At 44.3% G+C, this 26,738-nt stretch overlaps 1 protein-coding gene across 11 annotated transcripts in view; it reads left to right on the forward strand.

Moving 5' to 3' along the window:
* Positions 1-26,738, forward strand: part of ATXN7L1 (ataxin 7 like 1) — a 271,623-nt gene that overhangs the window by 10,940 nt on the left and 233,945 nt on the right. The window contains exon 1 of one of the 11 annotated variants that reach the window (XM_021936148.2): positions 12,402-17,119. The exons of the other annotated variants lie outside the window; for them this stretch is intronic. The gene's annotated coding sequence lies outside the window, so the exon portion shown is untranslated. Of the gene's footprint in view, positions 1-12,401; positions 17,120-26,738 lie in introns of those variants that run through there. 11 annotated transcript variants of the gene reach the window in all.

Genomic DNA, 26,738 nt, shown 5'->3' on the forward strand with positions numbered 1-26,738 from the left:
TGGCATTGCATGCTTAGGAGTTTAGTGGAGCATTATTTAAATCTTGACCATTTATTGGCTGGATATTAAATTAAGCCTCAATTTCTACTTTTCCTTTCCAGAGTGGGAATAGGAGTACCTCTCAGAATTGTTGTGGAAATAAATGAGATGCTATCTGGTGTAAAGTAGGTACTCAGTAATGTAAGCCTTTGTTGTGATGATTGTTGTTTTTACCAAGCACTTGGGTCTTTGCCTTTGTCTTAGAGCTGCCACTTCCAGGGGAAAGACTGTGTTCTTACTGCTCCAGGGGTATGCCCGGGGCTCACCAGGCATCTTTTGTCAACTTGTGTGTCTCCATTTCTTTAAGGATGCCCAGAACAAAGACAAAGGGATTGGACTGGTGTCCCTGTACTGTTAGTCTCAAGAGTGAATCTGGGAACGGGCAGGTGGCTCATGCCTGTAATCCCAGCATTTTGGGAGGCCGAGGTGGGCAGATCATGAGGTCAGGAGTTCGAGACCAGCCTGGCCAATATGGTGAAACCCATCTCTACTAAAAAAATACAAAAATTAGGCAGGCATGGTGGCATGTGCTTGTAGTCCTAGCTGCTTGGGAGGCTGAGGCAGAAGAATTGCTTGAATTCAGGAGGCAGAAGTTGCAGTGAGCTGAGATTGCACCACTGCACTCCAGCCTGGGGGACAGAGTGACACTCCGTCTCAAAAAAAAAGTGAATCTGTTTCAGTGTTTTACAAAGTGTGTTCATTCTGGAGACCCTGCTGTGTTGTTCTGTAGGGTCCTTTCGCCCCCAGCCCCAGGCTGCAGTCACACCGAAATGAAACAACTGGGAGTGAAACATAGGAACCAGGAATGTGCTGGTTTTTTTTTTTTTTTTTAATTTATTTTTTCGAGACAGGGTCTCTCTCTGTCACCCAGGCTGGAGTGCAGTGGCATGATCATACTCACTGCAGCCTCGGTCTCCAGGGCTCAAGCGATCCTTCTACCTCAGACTCCTAGGTAGTTGGGACTACAGGCGTGTGCTGCCATGCCTGCCTAATTTTTTTGACTTTTAGTAGAGATGAGGTCTTGCTATGTTCCCCAGGCTGGTCTCAAACTCCTGAGCCCAAGTGATCCTCCCTCCTCGGCCTCTCAAAGTTCTGGGATTACAGGCATGAGCCACCGCACCTGACCAGGAACGTGCATTTTAAACAGGCTCCTCAGGTGGCTCTGATGTTTCCTGAACTTTGAGAACTACTGTTTATTGGTTGAGAGAAGTGGCTCTCAACCCTGCCTACCCTGAAAATTGCTTGGGAAGCTTTTTAAAAGGAAATAGGCCAGGACCACCCACAGAGATTCTGATTCTATAGATCCAGGTTCAGGGGTTCTAAGGGAGCTGCTTATGTGTTTCCTTTTGGAGTTTTTTGTCTGTTTTTTAAATTTACTTTTCTGGTATCTTTTGGGCTAAAGACAGCCCAACTTATGTGGGGTTTTTTTGTTTGTTTTGTTTTGTTTTTAAGTAACAATCCTAAATGTCTTTTATTGGGCATTAACTAGGTGCCAGGCCCAGGGCTAAATGTGCATGTTCGCATTTAATCCTCATGACCACCCTGTGAGGCAAATCCTGTTATCAACCCTATTTCAGAGATTGGGAAGCTGAGGCTTAGAGAGGTTAAGTAATTTACCCAAGGTGACATAGCTGGGAAATAGTAGAGCTGTCCTGAACCCCAAGGCAGCCTGATTCCAGAGGCTGTACTCTAAGCACTGTGTCCTGATGTCTGTCGTCCTAGGAGCAGGGTTGGAACTAAGGGGAAGCAAGCAGGTGCCCAGGAGACCTGTTTAAGTAGGGCCTCACGTGGGCTTCTGCAGGTGCAGAGTGAGTGCTCCTTAAGTGTTGCACCTGGGCACCTGGCTTGACTCATTCTCTCACCATCCTTGCCCAAGAGAGCGTGTTCTTTAAGCAAAATGGCGAGGCCGGACTACCTTTCATTCCCTCTTGCCTGTGTAAGCTAGTGGCCTCCTGATAGGGCCCTGGGTCTCCCCATCAGGGAAATGCTCTCTCATTCCAAGGCCCCAGCTTTGTGGCCTCTGTGGTCAGAGTCCTGGCCTCAGGGAAATCAGAGGAGCTAATGCAAACTGTGTTCCTTTTTGGGAGAAGGTGTTAGCAAAGATGGTTGCCAAGCAACTCCAGGGGCATCTATCTACAGTGATGATTTCTCTCTTTTTTCCTCCTTTTGAACATCTTCTAGGCCGCTGTTCAGTTTCCCTCATGGCATTGGGATTGTTAGTAATTTCATGAAGGGTGCGCTCCCTAGGATGATGGAACGTTAGAGGTGTCCATCATCCTAATGCCACGTTAGAGGTGTCATTTTGATGGTGACATGCCTGCTAAGTGGGTGTGAAAGTCCTTTACCTTCTTCAGCCACAGAGATGCCCTGGTTGTCACTGGCTCTGAGAAGGCAGTGACAAAGAGGATCCTTTGGAATGGAGTGGCTGGGAAAGGCACAGAATGCATCTCCCACATGAGGACAGGATGATGTGGCAACATTTACTTCCTGTGACTTTGAATTTCACCCATTCTCCGTTAATTGGGGCATTTAAGCATTTTATAGTGATTGCCCTACTGGTCCCAGAGGAGCTGGTGTCACCCCCCTGTCTCTCTCTCGGTGGTTTCAAAGACCAGGAGTCCTTGACAATCCTTTCCTCCTCGGTGCTGTCCCCTCTCCTAATTAGTCACCTCCTCTATGTGGGGTTTCAAGTGACCTTCGATGGGCCCCAGACCCCATGGTCTACCAGCTGGTGGTTTGATTCTTCTGATAAGGACCAGGAGCTTGTGGGTTCAAGCACCTTTTACACTTAATGGGACAGAATCCCACCCAGACTGGCAAGAAGAGGGTGATCCACTGGAAAAGAGGAACTGGTCACATTTTTGGGTGGGAGGGGCAGTAGCTCTGTCGCCCAGGCTGGAGTGCAGTGGTGCAATCATAAGTCACTGCAGCCTTGACCTCCCAAGCTCAAGTGATCCTCCCATCTCAGCCTCCCTCCCAAGGAGCTGGAACACAGGTGCACACCACCATTCCTGGCTAATTTTTTCTATTATTTTTAGAGACGGGGGTCTCCCTGTGTTGCCTAGGCTAGTCTCGAACTCGTGGGCTCAAGCGATTCTCCCACTGCAGCCTCCCACAGTTCTGGAATTACAGGAGTCAGCCACCACGCCCACCAGAACTGGTCACATTTGCTTAAGGCTGACTTCGTTTGGCCAACCCATATACAACAGCCCTGTTAACGAAGTCCCCAGACTCCAGGCTTCCGTTCGCTTGAGTTACTCCCTCATCATTGTGCCCTTCCTCATCATCTTTTGCAGAAGCAGGGCAGAATCCAGAGAGAATTAGGGACTCAAATGAGTCCTGCCACTTTCAGTGGCTGAGACAAAAGACTTAATGGCAAAATACAAACCCTGTACACAAGCCAGGTTTAAGCAGAGTAGGGGCATATTTGCTTTCCAAATGGAATTACTGGGGATTTCTTTAAATAGTAGACAATCCTAGAGCTTTCTGAAAATCATATTTGCTCTCAGAAGTTTTCATGGCACCCGCTTTTGTGCCCTTTCTGCCAGCTCCTCCCTCGGAGCGTGAGGCTTTGCCCTCGGTTTGCTCTGCATTTGCACCGGACTCTGGCTCCTGTTCACACCCCAGGCGGTCCCTGTGTGTGGCGATTCTGACATGCTTGCAGCTTTCCTGACCTCTCCTCCACAGAGTGCTCATCCCACCCCTGGGTGCCGTGCCAGACAGCCCCTCACGGATGTCATTGTGCGTCTCAGACTCCCCTAGACCCAAGTGCAAGCCGAGCCTGTGCATTTTCCCCATCACTATCTTTAGAAAGACCCCCTCCTCCGCTCCTCCCTCCCTCCCATCTTAGCGATTCCCTGCACCTCTCCATCTCTCTCCACTCCCTGACCCCCACCCCAGCTAGCCTGCCTCATAGCCTACCTAGATTTTTATAATAGCTGTTTAATTGGTCTTCCTGTCTGTATCTTCCCCGCACACCACTTCAAAAATTAATCTTCTGAAAATTCACATGTGTCAGTTTGTTCCTCAAGTGAAAACCTGTCAGCACTTCATCGACCACAGTTAATGCAGCATTCAAAGTCCTCAGTCCCTTCCTATCTGGACAGGTGGCCTGCCCTTTGCAGCAGCACTTTGGACAAGTGGAGTGCTTTCCCTGTCCCCCTCTCTGCTTCTGCCTCCCATCTGCATCTAGTGTTTTCCCCTTCTCCCCCTCCCCTTGCCCCTCACCCTCCTTCCCCAGGGCCAGCCATACTTTCTAAGGAAGCCTCCCCGCCGCTCGGGCCACCCCACCTGGAACTTCTCTGCACCTTGTGCATGCTAGCCATGCCCAGTGTACATGCCCCCAAACCTCACACCTTACACTGCTGCAGACTCTTCCCATGGTCCACATGTGTCTTGTCATCATAGCTGCATTCGAATCTTCTGGAGGCAGGGTGGAGGAAGAGCGATCATATTGTCCCCTTTTGTTTCCTAAGTTATCTTTCAACCAGCAGAGTGTTATAGTTCGACTAAGCATCTTATTTGTTTTTGAAATACCTGTATTGTCTTTTTCTTCTTTTTTTAAGAAGATTGTGGTAAAATACTATACCATCTTAACCATTTTTCAGTGTAAAGTTCAGTAGTGTCAAGGACATTCACATGATCATGTAGCCAATCTTCATAACTCTTTCCATCTTACAAAATTGAAACGTCATACCCGTGAAACCAACAGTTCCCATTTGTATTTTCATTTTAAAAAAATCAATCTGGAGATGGCCTATGAGGTTTTTTGATTCACCATCTGATATTTTGAAGTTGTCAAGATTCTAAGAACTGGCAGGACTCCTGAAGTTTCTGTTCAAGTGGATCGCTGGAGCTACAATGCAAAACACAGCTCACCTTAGGGCGTTAGCTCCAGCATCCTAGGTCAGCAGAGAAAATTCCATGAAAAAATGCTACCGCTAGGGTGCTGAGTCCCAGACATCTTTGAGCACCTAAAGTTTTTCATTTAATATTTGCTAGTAACCCCCACCCTGCACCATTCTTTTTTTTTGCCTTTGCAGTTCAGTGTTAAAATTTTTCACATGTATAAAAAGCTTGAAATAATGGTACCATGATCACCTATAGAATTAAACATTAGTTCGCATTTTGTCTTGTTTTCATATATATATATATGTAAAGATCTATCTGTATATATGTCTTATAAAGAAATATACAGGCCAGGTGCCGTGGCTCACGCCTGTAATTCCAGCACTTTGGGAGGCAGAGGCGGGTGGATTACCCGAGGTCAGGAGTTCGAGACCAGCCTAGCCAACATGGTGAAACCCCATCTCTACTAAAAATGCAAAAATTAGCCAGGCATAGTCGCACACACCTGTAATCCCAGCTACTTGGGACACTGAGGTGGGAGAATTGCTTGAGCCCAGGAGGCAGAGGTTGCAGTGAGCCGAGATCATGCCACTGCACTCCAGCTTGGCCAACATAGCGAGACTCTGTCTCAAAAAAAAAAAAAAGGAAAGAAAAAGAAATATACAGTCATGCATTCCTTAATGATGGGGCTATGTTCTGAGAGATGTGTCATTTCCTAGGTGTGCAATAGGCTATGCCATCTAGGTTTGTGTAAGTTCACTCTATGATATTCCTATTGGTATAACCTATTGCTTCTAGGCTACAAGCCTGTACAGCATGTTGCTATACTGAATACTGTAGGTAATTGTTGTAACACAATGGCAAGCATTTGTGTCTCTCAACAGATTGAAAGATAGAAAAGATACAGTAAAAATATGGTATTGTATACTCTTATGGGACCGCTGAGTATGTGGCCTGTTGTTGACCAAAGTGTCATTATGCGACTGTGTGTGTGTATATGTATATGCATGTGTGTGTGTGGCATTTGATTTTATTTTCTGTAGCATTGGAAATAAGTTGTAGACATCACGACACTTCATCTTTGAATATTTATCATTTTTCCACATCTTGATTGTGCTACCTTGAGCTGTTCACTTAAATTCTCAGAGCCTTATCATACATAAATATGTATGTATGTTTTTGCTGAAATATTTGGTAAGTCACAGACAGCATGACACCTCTAAATACTTCAGCATGCATCTCCTAAAATTAGAGGCATTCTCTGACTGAATCATAATATCAGTATCACACTTAGAAAACTAATGGTAATTCCATACTTATATCTCATACCCAGTTCTCATTCAAAATTCACCTGTCACGCCCCCACCCCCAAAAGCTTATAGCTGTATTTTTCAAACTAGGTCCTGTTATGGTTCATGTATTGCATTTGGCTGTTAAATCTCTTCAGTAGTTTTGAATCTAGAACAGTGTCCCTCCCCCATATGTGTGTGTGAATATATGTATACATACATATTTCTATATATGTATACATATTTATATATATAAATATATAAAACATTGCCATTTAAAATGCTTCATGTTCTGGTCTGTCTTGTCACTTCCTTGTGTTATCTTACCTTGTTTTTGCTATTCCCTGTTTTTCCCCTGTTCTGGAAGTTTGAGCTTAAGTATCATTTGATTCAGACTCAACATTTTGGCGTGAATGTGTCCCAGGTGATTCTGAGTGCTTCATTAAGCATCTCATCCAGGGGTTACAAGATGTCAGGGTGCCCTATTATTAGATATGGATCACTTCGTAAGGTGGTGACCACTTCTGCCCATTGCAAACATTGTATTCTCCTTCTGCAATTAGCATGTCATTCTATGGGTAATGCTTTGGCACCCAGTGAATATCCTGTCCCCCAACAGGAAATTTTGTGAAATCCTCTGGGCATCCATTGATGACCCTTGCCTGGATCAGTTATGTCTTTGGGGATTGTAGGATGGTCATTTTCAAATTCTGTCATTCTGACCTGCTTTTATTGATTGACATTCTTCAATACAGAAGACATCTTTCCCATCAACAGGGGATGAACTATTAAATTCCTCCTAAAAGGGCAGAGTTAAGTTTTTTTCTTTAATTATCAGTGCTCATAGTAAGTAGTTGAACACTGATGATTCTTTTATTTTATTTCATTTTCATTTTTTGAGAGATAGAGTCTCATTCTGTTGCCCAGGCTGAAGTGCAGTGGCATGATCATAGCTCACTGTAGCCTCGACCTCCTTGATTCGAGTGACGCTCCCACCTCAGTCTTCCAAGTAACTGGGACTACAGGCACATACCACCACACCACACTTACTTTTTATTTTTTGTAGAGACAGGATCTTGCTATGTTGCCCAGGCTGGTCTCCAACTCCTGAGCCTAAGTGATCCTCCTGCCTCAGCCTCCCAAAGTGCTGGGATTACAGGCATGAACACTGCACCAGCCTATGATTCTTTTTTTTTTTTTTTCCCTGTCGCCTAATCTTGGAGGTGAAGGTGATGGCCTATGATTATTAAGCTAAGGAGGGACAAGGTTGAGGACTGGGTACACTAGAATTTCAAAAAGATGCTTGTATAGTATGAAAACCACACTCAATGGGACGTCTTAGAGAGAAAGTGAGTTTTGTAGTGCAAACCTCAGGAAGTAAAGTGTGATCCAATCTTGGTAGAGCATGAGTTTAAAAACATTGAGAAATATTATCCCACACAGTCAAGTGACCCTCTACTTTAACCTCGGGAAGGAAGAAGATAATTATACTTAAAATAATTCTTCTCCCACCTTTCAGAGGGAGCACAGTATTTAGCCTGGATCTGGTGAACCACTGAAGTTAAATTGGAAATCATGATGAGTGATGCTCTGCAAGTCAGAAGCCAGAGCTGTGCTTCCTGCATTGCTGACTGTGTAGAAAGTGGCCAGTTGTACAGGAGGTGCAAGGCCCTGGGCTGGGCTCTGTGTGGAATGTGAAGGTGGAACAATGGCCCTGCCCTCTAGGAACTCACTTGCAGCACCTGGAAACTCTGATGCTGCTTAGAAAATGAAATGTGATTCAAATGCCTTGGAGCCCAGGGAAGGAAGATATCTCAGTCTATGGTCAGCCAGACCTTTAACCTGGGTCTCAGACCTTTGACTTAAAGGTAAAGGCTGTTTGGTTTGTGGTTTTACATGGGCCACGATAAAGGGTATTTAGTAGGAGTCAAGTTAATGTTTGAAAAACGAATGAAAGAATGAATGAATGGATGGCCTCATGCAGAGGCAACACAGCAGCTAGGATTTGGACATTCAGGGCATTGTACAGGGAAGGAAGAGCTTAATGGCTTTGATGGCTATGAGTTCCGCAAGAAGTTGCTTTTAGAAAAAGAAGTTATGGTGAAACTCCGTTAATACCAAAGAGAAACAGTTCATAATTTATTCCAGTTGTAGACACACTCAGTGCCCAACTCCATGCAATCTTTTTTGAAGTAGAGTTTTCAGAAAACAACCTTCTTTTTTCTTTGGTAATGTTAGTGTTTGTTTTGCTTTCTCCATTCAGGATGCTGGAGGGAGAGTTATTCTGTCTCTCTCTCTCTCTCTCTCTCTCTCTCTCTGTCCCTCCCTCTCTGTCTCACACACACACACACACACACACACACACTTTTTGGGTGCTGCCAACAAATTAATTTGTAAGTTCTTTTCTATTAGAATCAGTGTTGTGCTAGTAAATGCTTAACAATCTGCTATCTAAAAATTAGTGCATATGGATATATATGTTTATTATACATTTTACTGATTTAAAAAAGCTGTTTGGCATATACTTTATAAAGAATAAAATATTTAAATTCTTTTTTTTTTTGAGACTGAGTCTCGCTCTTGTTGCCCAGGCTGGAGTGCAATGGCACTGTCTCAGCTCACTGCAGTCTCCACCTCCCGAGTTCCAGCGATTCTCCTGCCTCAGCCTCCCGAGTATCTCGGATTATAGGCTCCTGCCACCATGCCCAGCTAATTTTTGTATTTTTAGTAGAAACAGGGTTTCACCATGTTGGCCAGGCTGGTCTTGAACTCCTAACCTCAGGTGATTGACTTGCCTCAGTCTCCCGAAGTGCTAGGATTACAGGCATGAGCCACTAGGCCCAGCCTACATTCTTTATTGTAAATTTCATATAGTCTACAGATTCTCACCAAATGCTTTGGTTGACTTCTGCCAAATTCTTATATCCCCTGACCTTCCTAAGGTTTAATTGACACACAAATGTAAACCCCACATAAGTGTTGGTTGATATTTTCATTTAAGTCAGTGAGTAAGTTGAAAGGGAAAGAACAAAGATATATGTTAAAACTTCACTTGATTGTTAGCGATGTGACTTCCTTGCTGAACTGAATAATGGTTTTCAAGTACTAAAAGAATATGTCCTCATTGTTTTGTAGTATTCACAATAAAGCTATAGACTTGATACACAGTTGTCCCTTGATATCCAAGGGGGATCGGTTCCGAGACCCCAAATCCTTGGATTCTTATCCCTTATATGAAATGGTGTAGTATTTACATATAACCTATACAGTCCTCTCATAGACTTTAAATAATCTCTAGATTACTTATAATACCTAATACAATGTAAATGCTATGTAAATAGTTGTTATTCTGAATTGTGTAGGGGATAATGACAAGAGGAAAAGGTCTGTACACGTTCAGTACAGACTCAGGCATCTTTCCTTTTTCTTCCACATATTTTTGATCTGCAATTAAGTTGAAACTGCAGATGTAGAATTCACAGATTCAGAGGGTTGACTATTCTTTTAATTTAACTTACATCATTAAAATTTTCTCCATCACTTTCTTAAATTTTGATAATCAAAAAAATAATAAATCATGCCCTGATTTGTAGTATGTGATGATGTCCATGGTATAAACTCTCCTCCCACTGCATTTCAAGCTGTCACTGTGGTATCACAGAACTCAGAGTTGGGAAGAGATATGCATCAGCACACTGTTATGTAGGATATCCACCATACAGATACATTAGATGTAAATGACTTTGAGAGCAGGATTAGCAACCTGTGGCCTATGGGTTGCCTGTTTTTAATAAAGTTTTATTGGAACACAGCCACACTCATTTTTTTACGTATTGTCTAGCTTTTGCACTACAATGGCCGCATGGAGTAGCTGGGACAAAGCCTAAAATTTTTACTACCCGCAGTGGCTCATGCCTGTGATCCCAGCACTTTGGGAGGCCAAGGCGGGCGGATCACGAGGCCAAGAGATCAAGACCATCCTGGCCAAAATGGTGAAACCCCATCTGTACTAAAAATACAAAAATTAGCTGGGCATGGTGGCATGCACCTGTAGTTCCAGCTACTGGGGAGGCTGAGGCGGGAGAATCACCTGAATCCAGGAGGCAGAGGTTGCAGTGAGCCAAGATCATGCCACTGGACTCCAGCCTGGTGACAGTGTGAGACTCCTTCTCAAAAAAAAGAAAGAGAAAGTTGCCAACCGATACTCAAAGCGTAAATAATAAGTGAAATGTAGCTAGATAAATTGGAAGTGATGAGTTTTATATTCCATTGTAAGCTTATGTCATATAACTTTTAATAATTTAATAATTGGCTCACCACATTCCTGAAAATTTAACGATCAGCTCTTGTGGGCCTTTACAAGCTGGCCCCAGCTCACCACTGCAAAGCTTTGAGGGCTTCAGCTTTTCGTGCCAAAAATGAAGCTGTCACTATTAAGCAGCAGCAGCTGACAATACCAGATTGGAGGGGGAGTCTCACTAAGAAGGATTTGAACTACTTGAAATTATGGTCTAATTGTCCATAGAAATCAAAAGAAAGCAATTTTGAGGTTAGTTTTCATATGATGGGGTTTTTGTGTTTTGGGATTTTTTTTTCCTCTCTAGGGGTCTGGGGTTTGTTTTGGTTTTTCAAATGCTTTTTTTTTTTTTCCCAGAACTAATTTTCAAACCCAATACAGCATGCTTTTCTTACCAAATTTTGTGAGCATCTGTCTCGAGCCGTTCAGCCCCTGACAGACGCCCAGCAGCTTCCAGAACTCCCACAGATGTTGTGTGTCCCAAGAAAGGCCAACTTCCTGTTGCTGGCCGCTAGCGGGAGGAGAGGTGGTCCCACCAGTTGCATTTTGCAGGGGTTTTCCTTGCCGCCATTTCCTGCCGGTTGCCTTTGAATGGATTACAGATGGTCAGAAAAAGACTTCTTGGCACAGTGAGAGGACCAGTCTCCAGTGCTTTGTGGGAAAGGATTTATAGCAGGATGGCAGTTTACGCCTACCAAGAATGGGCCTGGCTGCCGCGGCCTTGTAGGGAAAACTGAATGCCTGCGGACATGGGCTCTGGGGGTGGAGGGAACAGCCAGGATGAAGGGGATGTTTAAATGGATGTGGCACCTTTCAGCCAGTCGGTGCTGAGACCGCCGCGTGTCCAAAGATGTTAGGCCCCTGTGGAGGTGTCGGCCCCCAGGAAATGAGGTGCTGCTCTTGGCACATCAAGCGCTTGTGGGAAATATTATGAATCCTCATCTTTTCAGAGAGGGGTACAGCCAGGTGCTGTTGTTCCCTACCACCCGCCCTTTTTGTTAAAGCCGCAATATAGAGCACATTTAATTTGTTCTGGCGGGTTTTTTTGTTTGTTTGTTTGTTTGTGAGATGGAGTCTGGCTCTGTTGCCCAGGCTGGAGTGCAGTGGCCAGATCTCAGCTCACTGCAAGCCCCGCCTCCCGGGTTCACGCCATTCTCCTGCCTCAGCCTCCTGAGTAGCTGGGAGTACAGGCGCCCGCCACCTCGCCCGGCTAATTTTTTTTTTGTATTTTAGTAGAGACGGGGTTTCACCGTGTTAGCCAGGATGGTCTCGATCTCCTGAACTCGTGATCCGCCCGTCTTGGCCTCCCAAAGTGCTGGGATTACAGGCTTGAGCCACCGCGCCCGGTCTGTTTGTTTGTTTTGAGACAGTCTCGCTCTGTTGCCCACCTTGGCTCACTGCAATCTTCGCCTCCCGGGTTCAAGCGATTCTCCTGCCTCAGCCTCCCGCCTAACTGGGATTACAGGCGCCCGCCGCCACGCCCAGCTGATTTTTGTGGGGGTTTTTTTGTTTGTTTATTTGTTTTTTGGTTTTTTTGTTTGTTTTTTGAGACCGCGTCTCGCTCTGTCACCTAGGCTGGAGTGTAATGGCACAGTCTCCACTCACTGCAACCTCCGCCTCCCAGGTTCAAGTGATTCTCCTGCCTCAGCCTCCCAAGTAGCTGGGATTACAGGCACCCGCCACCACGCCTGGCTAATTTTTGTATTTTTGGTAGAGACAGGATTTCACCGCATTGGCCAGGCTGGTCTTAAACTCCTGACCTCAGGTGATCTGCCCACCTCGGCCTCCCACTCACAGATGGAAAGGCGTGAGCCACCACAGCCAGCCTAATTTTTGTATTTTTAGTAGAGATGGGGTTTCACCATGTTGGCCAGGCTGGTCTCCAGCTCCTGACCTCAGTCAGGTGATCTGCACACCTCAGCCTCCCAGATTGCTGGGATTATAGGCGTGAGTCACTGCATGTAGCCTACGTTTAATTTTTAAACGTTTAAAAATATATGTAACTTAAAATTTTACTACTTTAGCCAATTTAGAGTGTATAATTCAGCATTACTAAGGGCATTCAGTGTTGTGTGACCGTTGCCACTATGCATTTCCAGAACTTTTCTATCATCCCAAACAGAAACTCTAAACCCATTAAACAATAATTCCCCATTCCTGCCTCCCCTCATCCTTGGTACCAGTTTTACCTTTTCTATTCTACTTTCTGTTTCTGTGAAGTCACCTATTCTAGTCATCTATTCCCCTCATATAAGGGGAATCATGCAGTGTATGTCCTTTTGTGACTGGTTTATTTCACTGAGCATAATGTTTCCAAGGTTAATCCATGTTGTAGCATATACCAGAATTTCCTTCCTTTTAAAAGTTAAATAATATCTCATCGTAGGTATACTTGACATTTTGTTTACTCACTCATTTGGGCATTGTGAATAATGCTGCTGTGAATGCAGGTATACCTGTTTCCATCTATGAGTGCGTCAAACAGAGACCTGTTTCCATCTGTGAGTGGGTCAAACAGAGACCTGGAGAGAACTGATTTGACTGGGATGACGCTTCAGTCCTTCCAAGATAACCCAGCCGAGGTGCACCTCTCCATCAGAGCTGACAGAAATGTGTGTGCAGAAGGGCCTTGTGCAGGATTGCCGGCCGAGGGGTCAGATCAAGCTGGCATTCTGCTTGCCAAACTGTGCGCCCCCTGGGCTGCAACTGACCAGACAGGATGCCTTTTCCTAACTTGCACAAAGGTGCTTGCTTCATGGTCTGGAGGAGTCCTGCTAGGGCTGAAAATCTGAGAAGCCAGGATCACACAAGGCAACTGATGCTTTTGCTTTCCAAGGAGGAGGCAGCAGATTGCTGGGCAGAGGTTGTATAGGGAGGGTTAGGAAGGCTGAACTAACTGGGTCAAGATTCCTGGAATTGGGTCTCCCTCTGTCAGAAAACAGGACAGCCTTGTGCAGTTACAGAGCAAGTCCTGGTGATCTGCATCTGTAAGATGAGGGGAGGACTGTAAGGTCCCTGCCAGTATTATAGGGCTGCCTGTCGATAAAGAGCTGGCAAAATTCACGGGGGACTAGAGAGAGGCAGGGGCAAGCCTCTGGGAACAGGGTATGGATGACATAGAACAGGAAGGTGATGGAACTTCACAGAGGGAGGATAGTACAGAGAACCTAGAAAGGAGAGCCAGGGAAGCGCCTGATCAGAAGTGTAATAAAGTAAACAGCTACATTCTTTTTGACCAAAGATGGTGGTGGAAGGAGGAGGAGAGAGAAGTAATGGCATTGATCCTTCATAAAATTATTCAGCACTTACTGTGTACAGACACAGAATAGAGGGTGCAAGAGGGAAACAGAATTGTGATTCTTGACTTGTGCCCTGTGAAGCTCTCCTATTGCATGAAGAATTGCAGAGGCGCGAGGGCGTGTTTTGTGTGTGCACATTTCTCCTGGGGACAGTTCTGTGGTTTTTCCTTTTCCTTTCCTGTGGACTTCTTCGCGCTTTCAGCAACAACAACAAAATGTTTAAACAAATGTACAGCTTGTGAGGGAGACACACCTGTGCCCAGAAATAACAAGGGGGAGAGCCACATGGGAGGGGGATGGAAACACTCGAGGAATGAGCTTACTGCTTTAAAAGTTGCATTTTGGTGTTAGGGTTTGTGATACATGCAGATCTCCTGAGGAAGAGTCCTCCCTTTGGGGTGGAGAGCTGGGGAGAGCCACTTGCAAATCTAGCCCTACTGATGTGATTGGTGTTTAGATTTTTACTGGGAGACAGACAGACTGACAGAGATACAGAGAAAGACTGGTAATATGTGTGCTAGCTGGAGAAGCCACCTTTCAGTCCTACCTCTGCGTATAGTTGATCATCGGGGAACTCGATGGTGCAGAGGGAAAAGCACAGCTTTGCAGTCAGACCTTAGCTAATTTCTTGGCTCTGCTGCCTGCTTGCTGTGTGACTTTAGGCTAGCTACCTTGCCTCTCTGTTCCTCTGCTTGCTCATTTGGACAACAGGAACAGACCTAAGAAGATTAGGGATAAGTCACCAGCTGCCATGCTGTAGATGGTAGGAAAAATGGTAGCTGGTATTATTGCCTGGAGGAGATGGCAAGTCTGAGAAATCCAGTGGTTTCCCTGGGTTAATTTCAGGGTTGTAAATCAGTTGTGAGATACACACAAAAAAAGAGCCAGAATTTGAGAGCAAGGGGAGGGAGGTGTTGTGGGAAGTTGAGTTTGGAAGTGTCTAGGTGAAGAGGTAGGTTATAAGGAAGTGGGGCAGCAGGAAGGAATAAGAACTGAAGTGACGTATCCTGGGGGCAGAGATGGCTTTCTGCCCCTTTTGATATTGACTTTAATTCTCTCTGAGCTCTGTCTTTATCTTGTCCTCCAGCTCAGCCTACACACCAGGGTCCCCACTGAGGGCATTTGCAGAGTCTGGGGAGACGGGAGGCCAGGAGCTCCTGAGAGGGACTCTCTTGCAGGCAAGTGAGGATCACTTTCCAAACAGGCAGGCCATATGGGGTGTGGGTACCCCTTCTGTGCAGAGGGAGACACCACAGTGTCTGGCAGCAGAAGTGCATATTTGCTCTGTGCTCGTTCTTCAGGAGGCACAGGGATCAGTGCTAGGCCTCTTAAGTCAGAGAGATCTGGGTTCAGCACAGAGGAAACTCCCATAACCTCTCACAGCCTCATTTTTCCCATCTGTATAATGGGATGATCACAGGTAGCTCATAGGGTTGTTGGCAAAGTTGAAGGAAGTAAACACACAGCATTTAGCTCAATGCATGGCCCATGGGAAATACACAGTGAACGTTTCCTTTGGTTGCCATTGAGTAGCCCCTGGAACAGAGGACTGCGGGGTGTCCCTCAGGATGAGCTTCCTCATGGTCCTCTCCTGTGGGAACAGTGTGCTGGTGAAGGCTGTATTCCCGATGCCATGGGGCATGACAGGCATGAGAAAATGCCGTCTAGAAATGGTCCTTAAACCAGGACTCTAGGCAGGGAGCCAGGAGTGTGCAAACCTGGCACATCTTTCAGAACGTCAGTTCAACTCTAATTCTACAGGAAAGTATTTTTTTATCATTATATTTCATCAACTCTAAGGTGCCGTTTATCAGAAAATACATTGTTATTTTATGTAACAATGAGAAAAAGCACTGCCAATTAAACTACAGCCACTGTGGATTCTAAGATATCCTGATTTTAAAGATGTTACAATGGAAGTGGGGGTGAGTGCAGCTTAGAATTAATAAAATACAGTAGGGCAAAAATAGAGTATCAGGAAAAATTTGCATTAATTTTTAAGATAAAGCATGAAATTTGAAGAATCACAGAAAGCTCTTGTGGTCGTCTCAGAAGGTGCAGGTGTGTATGAACTTGCCAGCCCATCAGGGCAACTCTGTGTAAAGAGCTGAGAGCAGCTGGGGCTTGATCTGCCTCTAAGTTCAGATGGGAAGCATGAGGGAAGGAAGTGGCCCAGACTTCAGAGCACCCATTGTCATTCAGGGGCCTGAACATCCTCAGGGAGCCCCAGTGACCTCAAGGCCCCTGGTGAATCATTTGTGTTCACTTCACTTAGAAGGAAAATCTACATACAGCACTTTCAGGAGGAGAAGAGGTGTCATGAAACCAAGCAAACAATGGCTACGCCTCCAAGAGGGTGGGAAACCACAGGACGGCACCACCCTGTACGAGAGGCAGCTTCCTGTGACTTGTTGTCTTTCGGTACAGCCTGCAGACCCGCGAGCAGCACATCTTCCTGCGGGGGCCCAGCCTGGTGTTTTGGTGTTTGGGTGGAGATTCAGGGAGAAAACCAGGCTTGACCCTCTTGCCCTTAAAAATTCCTGGCACATCGCAGGTCTGTCAGAAGGGATCTGGTCACACTCACTTCTTGCCAGAGCCCTCCCCACCTGCATATCACTATGTAGGGATGGCCTCTGGGCAGTTGTGGTGTTGTCAAGGAGTGGCGCCCTGGCGTGCTGACCAGCCTTCTGCCACCTCATTGGCAGGGAAGTGAAATCACACCTCCAAGCCCTGTTGAGACTGTCCATCTCCTCTCAGGCCAGTGGTGATGGCCTGCCCCTCGGATGGACTAGAAGGGAAACTAACAATAGCGTGGTAATAATGGTGCCAACCAAATTCAGTGGAGCAGTTTTATTTTCAGAGTGCTATGTTGTGGGGATAGGAGCAGAGGATAAGCCTTAGGTCATGGGACTTGCAGGTGGAGGAATGGAGGTGAGGAGATCAAGTGATCCACTGGGGTGATAGCTAGGGGCGGGCCTGGGTGTAGAGCCATGCAGTGCAGGGGGAGGGCCCAGAGAGGAGCAGAAAGCAGTGACCCGGCCCTGAGAACACACTCTGGACTGGGAGGCCGAGGGGACTGGAGGCTGGAAGAATAGTCACTGGGCCAAGGAGCAGCGTGCTCTAGGCTAGGTGCACTGAGCTGCATTCATGGAGGGTCTGGGCCTCCATGAGTAAATTTATTTAATGATGCTTTTTCTTCATGCAAAAGTGATATGTGATCACTGTAGAAGATGCACATCAACAAAAGAAGAAAAAAGCTAGCCTATACTCCTGTTAATCAGTGCTGACCTTTTGTTTGTTTCCTGTAACTTACAAAAATGGGATAATTTTGTATTATGTTGATTATGGTGAGTACCTTTCCTAGTTATTAAGTATTCCATTGTAAATGTTTCATAATTTATTTAACCAATTCCCTGTCATTGGATATATTGGTGGTTTTCAGGTTTTCATTATTAAAAATAATATTGCAATCAAATGAATATCCTTGTAGCTAAATTTTTGCACACATTCATGATTATTTCTAAAGCATAAATTCTTAGAAGTAGAATGCTGAGTCTAAGAGTGTGCTATTTTTGAGGCTTCTGATACTCATTGCTAAATTGCCCTCTAGTAATATCGTTTTAATTAATACTCCCGTCAGGAGTGTATGAGAGTGGCTGTTTTCCCAACTCTGGCCAATATCTCACCAAAGATTGTCAGATATTTGATGATTTAGTAAGTTCAAATGTTACTTGTTTTAGTTTTCATTCTTATGATTACTAATAAGGTTGAACATTTCGTTAGCCTTGTGTATGTTCTTATATTGAGTTGCTTTTTCATAGTTTTTGCTTAATTTTCCATTGGACTATTAATCTTTTTTACCCATTGTTTTCTAAGAGCCCTCTATAGATTAAGGCTAAGTTACCCATGTTTGTAATATTTGGATCACATGATTTTTAGGAAATCTTAATGCCCAAACATTTTCCATCCAATCTTGCCTATAAGACCAAAGTAGCTAGAAAAATAGAAATTTCCAGATAATTCTCAAACCATATGGTAGGTGTTACTGAATGCTGGCAGGGGCCATTTCGTATTAATAATTATGCTGACAGGACAGTACTAATAATAAAAACTACCATTTACTGAACAACTATTATATGCCAGGCACTTTGCATATATTAGCATTTCAATCTTATCACCCTGCAAAGAACCGAGTAAACTGGGGCAGAGAAAAATTAAGTAGCTCTTTTAAGATCACACAGCTAATAAGTGGCAGAGCCAGGATTTGAACCTGGATCTGTCCATCTCTACCACCCATGTGCTTTGTGCTGTCCTGAGCTCTTGTTCTTGGGGTAAACAATAATTTTACAAGTCAGGTCTTCCTTAGCACCTTCCACATCTGGACCTGTTGGTTGGCTCTAGAAGAGTCAACCCTGCCCTGATTTTACCTGCCCTTGCTGCTGTACATTGTTTCTCAGCTGGACCTGTTCTCTAGGCTTCCAGCCTGCATGCTTTCTCCTTGGTGCTAGAGGTCCTGTCTGACTGTTTTGCTACTGATAAAGAAGCCCAAAAAATACCAGGATATGATTTCTCTCTCAAATTTCAGGATCAAAAGTTACAACTAGATCCATCCAGTCCTTAATCTAGGGGCCAACTCCCAGTGATCCACCCATTAAGACAAAGAAGTGAGTTGGAGCGCACACGGTAACTGGTCTTCAGAGGTGCCCTTGCAGGGAGCGCACCTTCCATGTAGTCTCTTGTCTGTGACGCTTGGCTCACCCTGTGACACACTTTATGTGTGTGTTTTAATAATTTCCATTGAGATATAATTCATATGCCATAAAATTCACTCCTTTAAAGTTGTTTTTGGTATTAATATATTCACAAGTTGTGCAACCAACACCACTATCTCAATCCAGAACATATTTGTTAGCCCCAAAAGAAATCTTGTACCCATTAGCAGTTGCTCACCATTCCCTCCTCCCCTCAGTCCCTGGCAACTACAAATCAACTTTCTGTCTCTATGGATTGTCCAGTTTTGAACATTTCATATGAATGGAATTATATAATATGTGGCCTTTCATGTGTGGCTTCTTTCACTTAGCATAATGTTTCAGGGTTCATTCTTGTGGTAGCAGGTATCAGTACTTCATTCCTTTTTGTAGCTGAACAGTATTCCACTATAGGATATACTACATTCTGTCTATTCATTCATCAGTTGATGGACATTTGGATCATTTCTACCTTCTGGCTATTTTGAATTGCGCTGCTGTGAGCATGTGTGTAAGTTTTTGTGGACATATGTTTCCTCTTGGGTATATACCTAGGAGTGAAATTGCTGAATCACATGGTAACTCCATGCTTAATTTTTTTGAAGAACCGTGAAACTATTTTCTAAAGCAGCCGCACCATTTTAAATTCCCACCAGCAATGCATGAGGGTTCTAATTTCTCTGTATCCTCGCCAACATTTGTCATTTTCAGTCTTTTTTATCATGGTCATCTTAGTGGGTGTTAAGTGGTATTTCATTGTGGTTTTGATTTGCATTTTCCTGACGACTACATGATGTTGACCATCTTTTAATGTGCTTGATGGCACCTATTGGCCATTTTTACAAATTTCATTTCTTTTAGAGACAGGGTCTCGCTATGTTGCCGAGGGTGGCCTCAATCTCCTAGGCTCAAGTGATCCTCCCACCTCAGCATCCCTAATAGCTATTAGATTATTTCTCTTTCAGTTAAGTTTTAAGAGCTCTTTATTTATTCTGGATATATATAAGAAATTATATATTTCTTACCAGATATAATTTGCAAATATTTTTCCCTTCTGTGGGTTGTCTTTTTTGCTTTCTTGATGATGTCCTTTGAAGCACAAAAGCTTTTAATTTTGATGATGGCCTATTTATCAAATATTTCTTTTATTGCTTATGCTTTTGGTGTCGTATCTAAGAACGATTGTCTGATTTCAGGTCACAAGATTTGCTCCTATGTTTTCTTCTAGGAATTTTGTAGTTTTAGCTCCTACATTAGATCTATGGTCTCTTTTGAGGTATGTTGTTGTACATGGTGTGAAGTAGGGGCCCAAATTCTTTTTCATGTGGCTATCCAGTTGTTTCAGCATCATTGTTTGAAAGACTATTCTTTCTTCCATTGAATTGTCTTGGAACTCTTGATGAAGATCAGTTGACCATAAATATGAATTCATTTCTAGACTCTCAGTTCTGTTCCATTGATCTGTATATCCTAATGCCAGTAACACACTATCTTGGATACTGTGGCTTCATAGAAAGTTTTGAAACTGGAAAGTATGAGTCCTCCAACTTTGTTCTTTTTCAAAATTGTTTTGGCTTGAAACAACAGGAACTTCTTGAATTTCCATATGAATTTTAGGATTACTTTGTCAATTTCTTCCAAAAAAAAAAAAAAAAAAGACAGGGTTCTTACAAAGATTACGTTGAATCTGTAGATCAGTTTAGAGAATGCAAACCATCTTAGCAACATTAGGTCTTCCAATGCATGAACATGGGAAAGCTTTGTATTTACTTAGATCTTGATTTCTGTCAACTGTATTTCTAGTTTCCATGTACAAGTCTTGCATCTCTCTGGTTAAACTTATTGGTAAGTATTTTATTTTTGATATTATTGTAAATGAAATTGTCTTCCTAATTTTACTTTCTGATTGTCCATTGCTAGTGTGTAGAAATACAACCGGTTTTTTTTTTTTTCTTTTTTTTTTTTTGAGACAGAGTTTTGTTCTGTCACCCAGGCTGGAGTGCAGTGGCGCAATCTTGGCTCACTGCAACCTCCACCTCCCAGGTTCAAGCAATTCTCCTGCCTCAACCTCCCAAGTAGCTGGGATTACAGGCACCCGCCACAACGCCTGGCTAATTTTTGTATTTTTAGTAGAGACAGGGTTTCACCACATTGGCCAGGCTGGTCTCAAAAACTCCTGACCTCAGGTGATCCGCCCACCTCAGCCTCCCATAGTGCTGGGATTACAGGCATAAGTCACCATGCCCAGCCCACAACTGATTCTTATATATGTCCTTTTATTCTGCAATCACGTTAAACTCGTTTGTTAACTCATAGTTTTCTTTGTGTGTATTTATTCCTTAGGGCTTTCTATGTATAAGGTCATGTCATCTGCAAATAGAGATGGTTTTACCTTTTCCTTTCCAATCTGAATACATTTATTCTTTTTCTTGCCTAATTGCTCTGGTTAGAACCTTCAGCATAACATTGAGTACTAGTGGTGAGAGTGGACATTCTTGTCTTATTCCTGATCTTGGGGAGAAAGCATTAAATCTTTCATTATTAAGTATGATATTAACTGTGGGCTTTTCATAAATACCCTTTATCAAGTTGAAAAAGTTTCCTTCCATTTTTGTTGGTTGAGTGTTTTATTGAGAAGGGGATTGGGTTTTGTCAGATGCATTTTCTGCATCCATTGAGATGATAGTGTGGTTTTGCCCTTTATTATGTTAATATGGTATATTACATGGATTGATTTTCATATGTTGAACCACTCTTGCATTGCTGGGATAAATTCCACTTGTTCATGGTATATGATCCTTTTTATATATTGCTGAATTTGGTTTGCTAGTATCTTGTTGGAGATTTTTATGTCTATATTCAGAAGGGATTTGATCTTTAGTTTTCTTATGATGTCTTTGTCTGGTAAGGTAATACTAACCTCAAAGAGTTGGAGAATGTTTCTTGTGACTCAGTCTTGACCAATAGAATATGGCAGAAGTGACACAGAGGCTGGGTCACAGGGGTCTTGCAACGTCTGCCTGCGTTTCTTTGAAAACTCACTGTCAGGATGCTCCTTCTTAGATCCAGCTACCAAGCTATAAGAAGTGCAGGCCATTTGGGGTGGAGGTCCTTCAGTCAACATCCCTAACTGACACCAAGCGTCAGATGCCAGCCATGTGAATGGGCCATCTTGGACATCCAGCTCAGTAGATCTACAGATACTACTGTAGCTTCAACTGACATCTGATTGTAAGGGAAAACTGCCCAGCTGAGTTTAGTCAATCCATTGAACTGTGAGAGACAATAACAAATTGTGGTTTTAAACCACAGAGTTTTGGGGTAGCTTATTACACAGTAATAGAGCAGGAATCCATTGGCTCCAGCCATCCCTGCACCATAGCTTTCTATAAGAATTGTGGAAGCATGCAGTGGTGTTTTCTTATCTCCTGTCTCTTGAAAAGGCCCTGAAAAATGAAATGGCCAGAAGGCAGCATTGAAAAGAAGAGGCAACCTGGGTCCTGGAACACCCATGCCTAGAGGGTAACCATCCCTCACAGTGGTGGCCAGTGGCCTGTTTTCCAAAAGGTGCTTGCCTAGCTGTACTCTGCCTCTGCTCTTGGCAGAGTGAGTCAAAGGCTCACAGGGCTCCCACATCAGTCAGCCTTCAGCCACTCTGCTGCCCCTGTACTGCAGGAGGGTTTTGCTTCTGTGAGTGTCCACACCTACCATTGGCTGGCATTTGGGGCCATCTGCTTGCTTAGCTTCCTAGATGGATCTGTCATGTGGCATTTATCCTTAATGCCCTGGCTTTTCTCAGGCCCGCAGTTGGTCTGCAAGCTGAGCATCTCAGACCATCTTGCTAATCCCACCTTCAAGCCTGTGGACAAAGTTGGACTGCCATTCTAAAGACAGATAGGACCTGATAACCAGAGAAACAGAACCAGGGTGGGCCCAGGTAGATGTGGAAGCTTTTGTGAGCCTGTGCAGCCTTCCCAAATCCCACCCTAACCTTGGGGCCACCATATGCTTGCTGCACAGAGGAACTGACCAAAGCACCATGTGTGTTGGGTATTCGGTTTCCCTGCTGCAGTCTCTAGGTGGATCAGCTTGCTGTGCCTGCACCAAGCTCACTCCTTCATTTTTAGAAAAAAAGCTGAAGATTTCGTATCTTTTATTTCAATTTCCATAATATCAAGAACCTAAAGAGGTACTGTACATGAAAAGATGCTCAACATCATTAGTCATTAAGGAAATACAAATCAAAACCCCAAGAGACACCACTCTGCATCCACTAGGATGACTGTAATACTATATATATTTTAAAATAGAAAGGAAAATTACAAGTGTTGGCGAGGATTGTGGAGAAATTGAAACCCTTACACATTGCTGTTGGGAATGTAAAATGGCACAGCCACTGTGGAAAGCAGTTCAGCAGTTCCTCAAAAGGTTAGGCATACAGTTATGGTATGATCCAGCAATTCCACTTCTAGTTATGTACCTAAGGTCACACAAAAACTTGTACACCAGTGTTCACAGCAGCACTATTCACAATAGCCCAAAGGTGGGAAATACCCAAATGTGCATCAAATGATAAATGGATAAACAGAATGTAGTATATCCTACAATGAGAACTATTCAGCCATAAAAAGGCATGAAATATCGATACCTGCTATAACATGGATGAACCTTGAAAACATTATGTTAAGTGAAAGAAAGAAGCAAAGGACCATATATTGGATGATTCCATGCATATGAAACATTCAGAATAGGGGAATCTGTAGAGAGGAAATAGATTAGTGGTTGCCAGAGGCTTGGCAAAAAGGAGAATTGGGAAGTACGGGGTTTGTCTTTGGGGTGATAAAAATATTCTCATATTAGATAGTGGTAGTAGCTATACAACATTGTGGATTACACATTGAATTGTATACTTTGCAATGTTTAAAATAATGAATTTTTGTGTTATATGAATTTTACCTTAATAAAAATTTTCAAAAAAAAAAAACAACAAAAACCCTTCTACTTTAATGGTTATTGCTGTAAGATGACAATATACATTGTTTGCCATATAAAGGCTCTTTCCCAGGCACGAAGAGGGACTGCCAGAGAATAGGTGCTTCCCAGAGTGGCTTGATGTGGCATGAAGAGTACAGTCTGGGAGCCAAAGAATTCTAGTTCTCCATCTCACATTCCAGCCAGGCAACCTCAGGCAAGTTCCTCAGCCTGGAGCATTCTGTTTAAGTCATTCTAAATTGCAGATCTTTCTCTAAGAATGCTTATGAAGTGCCCACTATGTGCTAGGCATTAGTCCACTATTCCCTCTTATCCACAAAGGATGCAGTTCCAAGACCCCCAGTGGATGTCTAAATTCACAGATAGTACTGAACCCTGTGCATACTGTTTTTGCCTATGCATACATACATACCTGTGGTAGTTTAATTTTTAAATAAGGCACAGTAAGAGATTAACAATAACAACTAGTAACAAAATGGAACAATTATAACAATATGCCAGCATCCCTATTCTTACACTTTAGAACTCTTGTTCAGGAAAGTAAGGATTATTTGAATGCAAGCACCGAGATGCCACATCCTTCCATTGGATGACTGAGACGGCTACTAAGTGACTGATAGGCAGGTGGAATAGACAATATGGATCCGCTGGGCAAAGGGATGATTCATATCCCAGGTGGGATGGAGCAGACAGCATGAGATTTCATCAAGCTGCTCTTAACAGTGAACAATTTAAAACCTATGAATTGTTTACTTCTGGGATTTTCCACTTAATATTTTTGGACCATGATTGGCTGCATGTAACTAAAACTGGAAAGTGAAACCATGGATAAGCAAGGACTGCTGTATTAGTTCCATTTTTCAGCTGGAGAAAATGAGGCACAAGGAAATAGAGTACTTGTCCAAGATGAGACAGCCAGTGAGAGGCCAAGCAGTGCTCCAGGACAGGCATTTCAACTGCAGAACTTGTGGTCTCATGCTCTGCTCCATGTGGCCTTCTAGGAGTGCCTGACCCCTACCTCCCATGGTGTTGTGGGATCCAATGCCATTAGACACCGGGAAACTGTCTTATAAACATCAACACTGTGCAGCACGCACAAGGCTCAGTGTTGCTCCTGTCTCAGATACTAGCAATGAGATTTATAGAAAAAACACCTGGAGCTCATCTGCCCAAGTGGTCTGTCCTGGCCTTACCTGAAATGCATTCCTCCTGGAGTTCACCAAGGACATTAGGATTGTCTTATGTCCAGATTTCTCTGGACACAGGAAAATGTCCCTGTAAGGCTTCTGAGAGGACCCTGAGATCGCCATCACTCCATGGGGCCAGAACTTGGGGGCAAAGGTAAACCAGATGAATCCTGGAATTCCTGACACCAGTTGGGGCAGGTAAACCTGGAGGGGTGCGCTCACCTCCGGCACGTTACTTCTTTTTTGTATTTAGAAGGGGGTCTGTAGACAGAATCAAGTGGGAAGTATACTCCATTTCCTTTTTGGGGTGTCTGGCCCTGGAGCTGGTGGAGATGCAGGGGCTAGACAGGGAGGCTCCCTGGCCCAGCATTTGACAGCTGGGTTGTAAGCTCTGGGGGGCAGTATGTATGATCTGGAGAAGATATAACAGAGCTGGGAGCCAGGGTGTTGCTCAGATTCTGGCACTGGTGAATCTGAGAATCAGGAAGGTTCAGAAAATGTGGCAGAAGAGCTGGTGTGTTGGCAGCCTGGACTCAGACACATTCAAGGCGCCAGGCTTTTTGGCCCCAGGCAGGCATCACTTCCTGCTACCTGCAGCTCTGTGGACTCCACCCTGAAGCACTTCTGCTCTGGCCCCTCCTCTTCCTCACAGCGGCAGGCTGTCCACGTCCCTGATCTCTAGGGCCTTCACAGTAGCCTCTTGACTGGGCTTTCTCCTGGTTACTGCCTCCCCAGTCCAGTTTTACTGTCTCCAGCGTGACTTTTCCAGAACTCAGATCAGATTGTCACTCTGCTCCTCGACTCATGCCAGTGGCTCCCTGGGGTCTGCTGGGTGAAGTTGGCATATAGCCCCTCACTGTGGTTCTTGTGGGCCCTCCCAGGCCCAGCCACTGCCCACCGGCAGAGTCCCTGTGCTCTCCACAGACCACTCACCCTCTCCTCTCACTCCTCTGATCCTGACTGCTGCCTTGGTCCACCTGGCATCTTCCTACTCATCCATGAAGGCCCAGTTCAAATGAGGTTTCCCTGATACCACCCCAACCCTCAGACCCATGCAGAATTAGCCAAGTCCTCATCTGTTTACATAGCACATTTCAGGTGTTTCTGTTACAGCATATAATAATATTGTATTATTTCTCATTTCACCTGTCCTCCTTTCTGGTGGGCTCTGGGTTCCTTTAGCACAGACCATATGTCTCATTTATATTCCTCTCTCCCATGCCTGGCACATAGTAGGTGCTCAGTAGGTGTATTTTCCCATGGGTGTTCATGGGCTCTCTGAGTGCAACAAGGCAGATACTCTCTGCCCTGCATATGAGGCTGGACCTAAGGCTGTCATCCCTTGTGGGGTGTTTAAGTTCTTCCCTCTCTGGGTATCCTGAGCAGAGATGCAGGGAGAAAGGGGAGAAGACTCATCTCATCTCACCTTGTGCTCTAACTGCCTAACAGCTGCGATTCAGACACCCCCGATGGACCATTCAGTGTAGGCTGAATGGCCAGACTCATACGTGCTCATCAGGTACCATCTTGAACCCAGTCTAAACGGGGAAGCTGCCAGGATTGACACCCATGTGCCCAGCAGACTGGGAGTGAAGGCAGTAAAAAGTCCATTGGGCTGAGGCGTGGAAAGCCCAGGGTTGGATTTGGAGTGTGTAGGCCAGGGCGAGATGCCAAACCATCAGGCAACCATCTTCCATGTTCAAGTTTTGATTTTTCATTTTAAGTGCACAAAATCCACAAGCTTTTTTTTTTTTTTTCATGCAGCAGCAACAGCTTCCTAAAAACGTCTCTCAGCTGAGCCGTTGCCCATAACAGCATGCCATTTGGCCTTTGTGAAAGGAAAAACCTCTGTGTTTGTATCTAGAACGCCCACAGCTGAATGTGTCAGATGCTGCTGGCTAGTTTGATTGGTTGCCTTGCATGGGTGGCTTCCCGCAGGGGCTGGCTTTCTTAAAGTTGAGCGGGCAATCCCAAGAGTTCTTCAGAGAGTTCTGCCTAACCTGAAGAATGCTTGGTTTAAGCAGAGATGATGCTTT

The sequence above is a fragment of the Papio anubis genome, chromosome 4, assembly GCF_008728515.1.
Source record: "Papio anubis isolate 15944 chromosome 4, Panubis1.0, whole genome shotgun sequence".
In the NCBI taxonomy this organism is placed as follows: domain Eukaryota; kingdom Metazoa; phylum Chordata; class Mammalia; order Primates; family Cercopithecidae; genus Papio; species Papio anubis.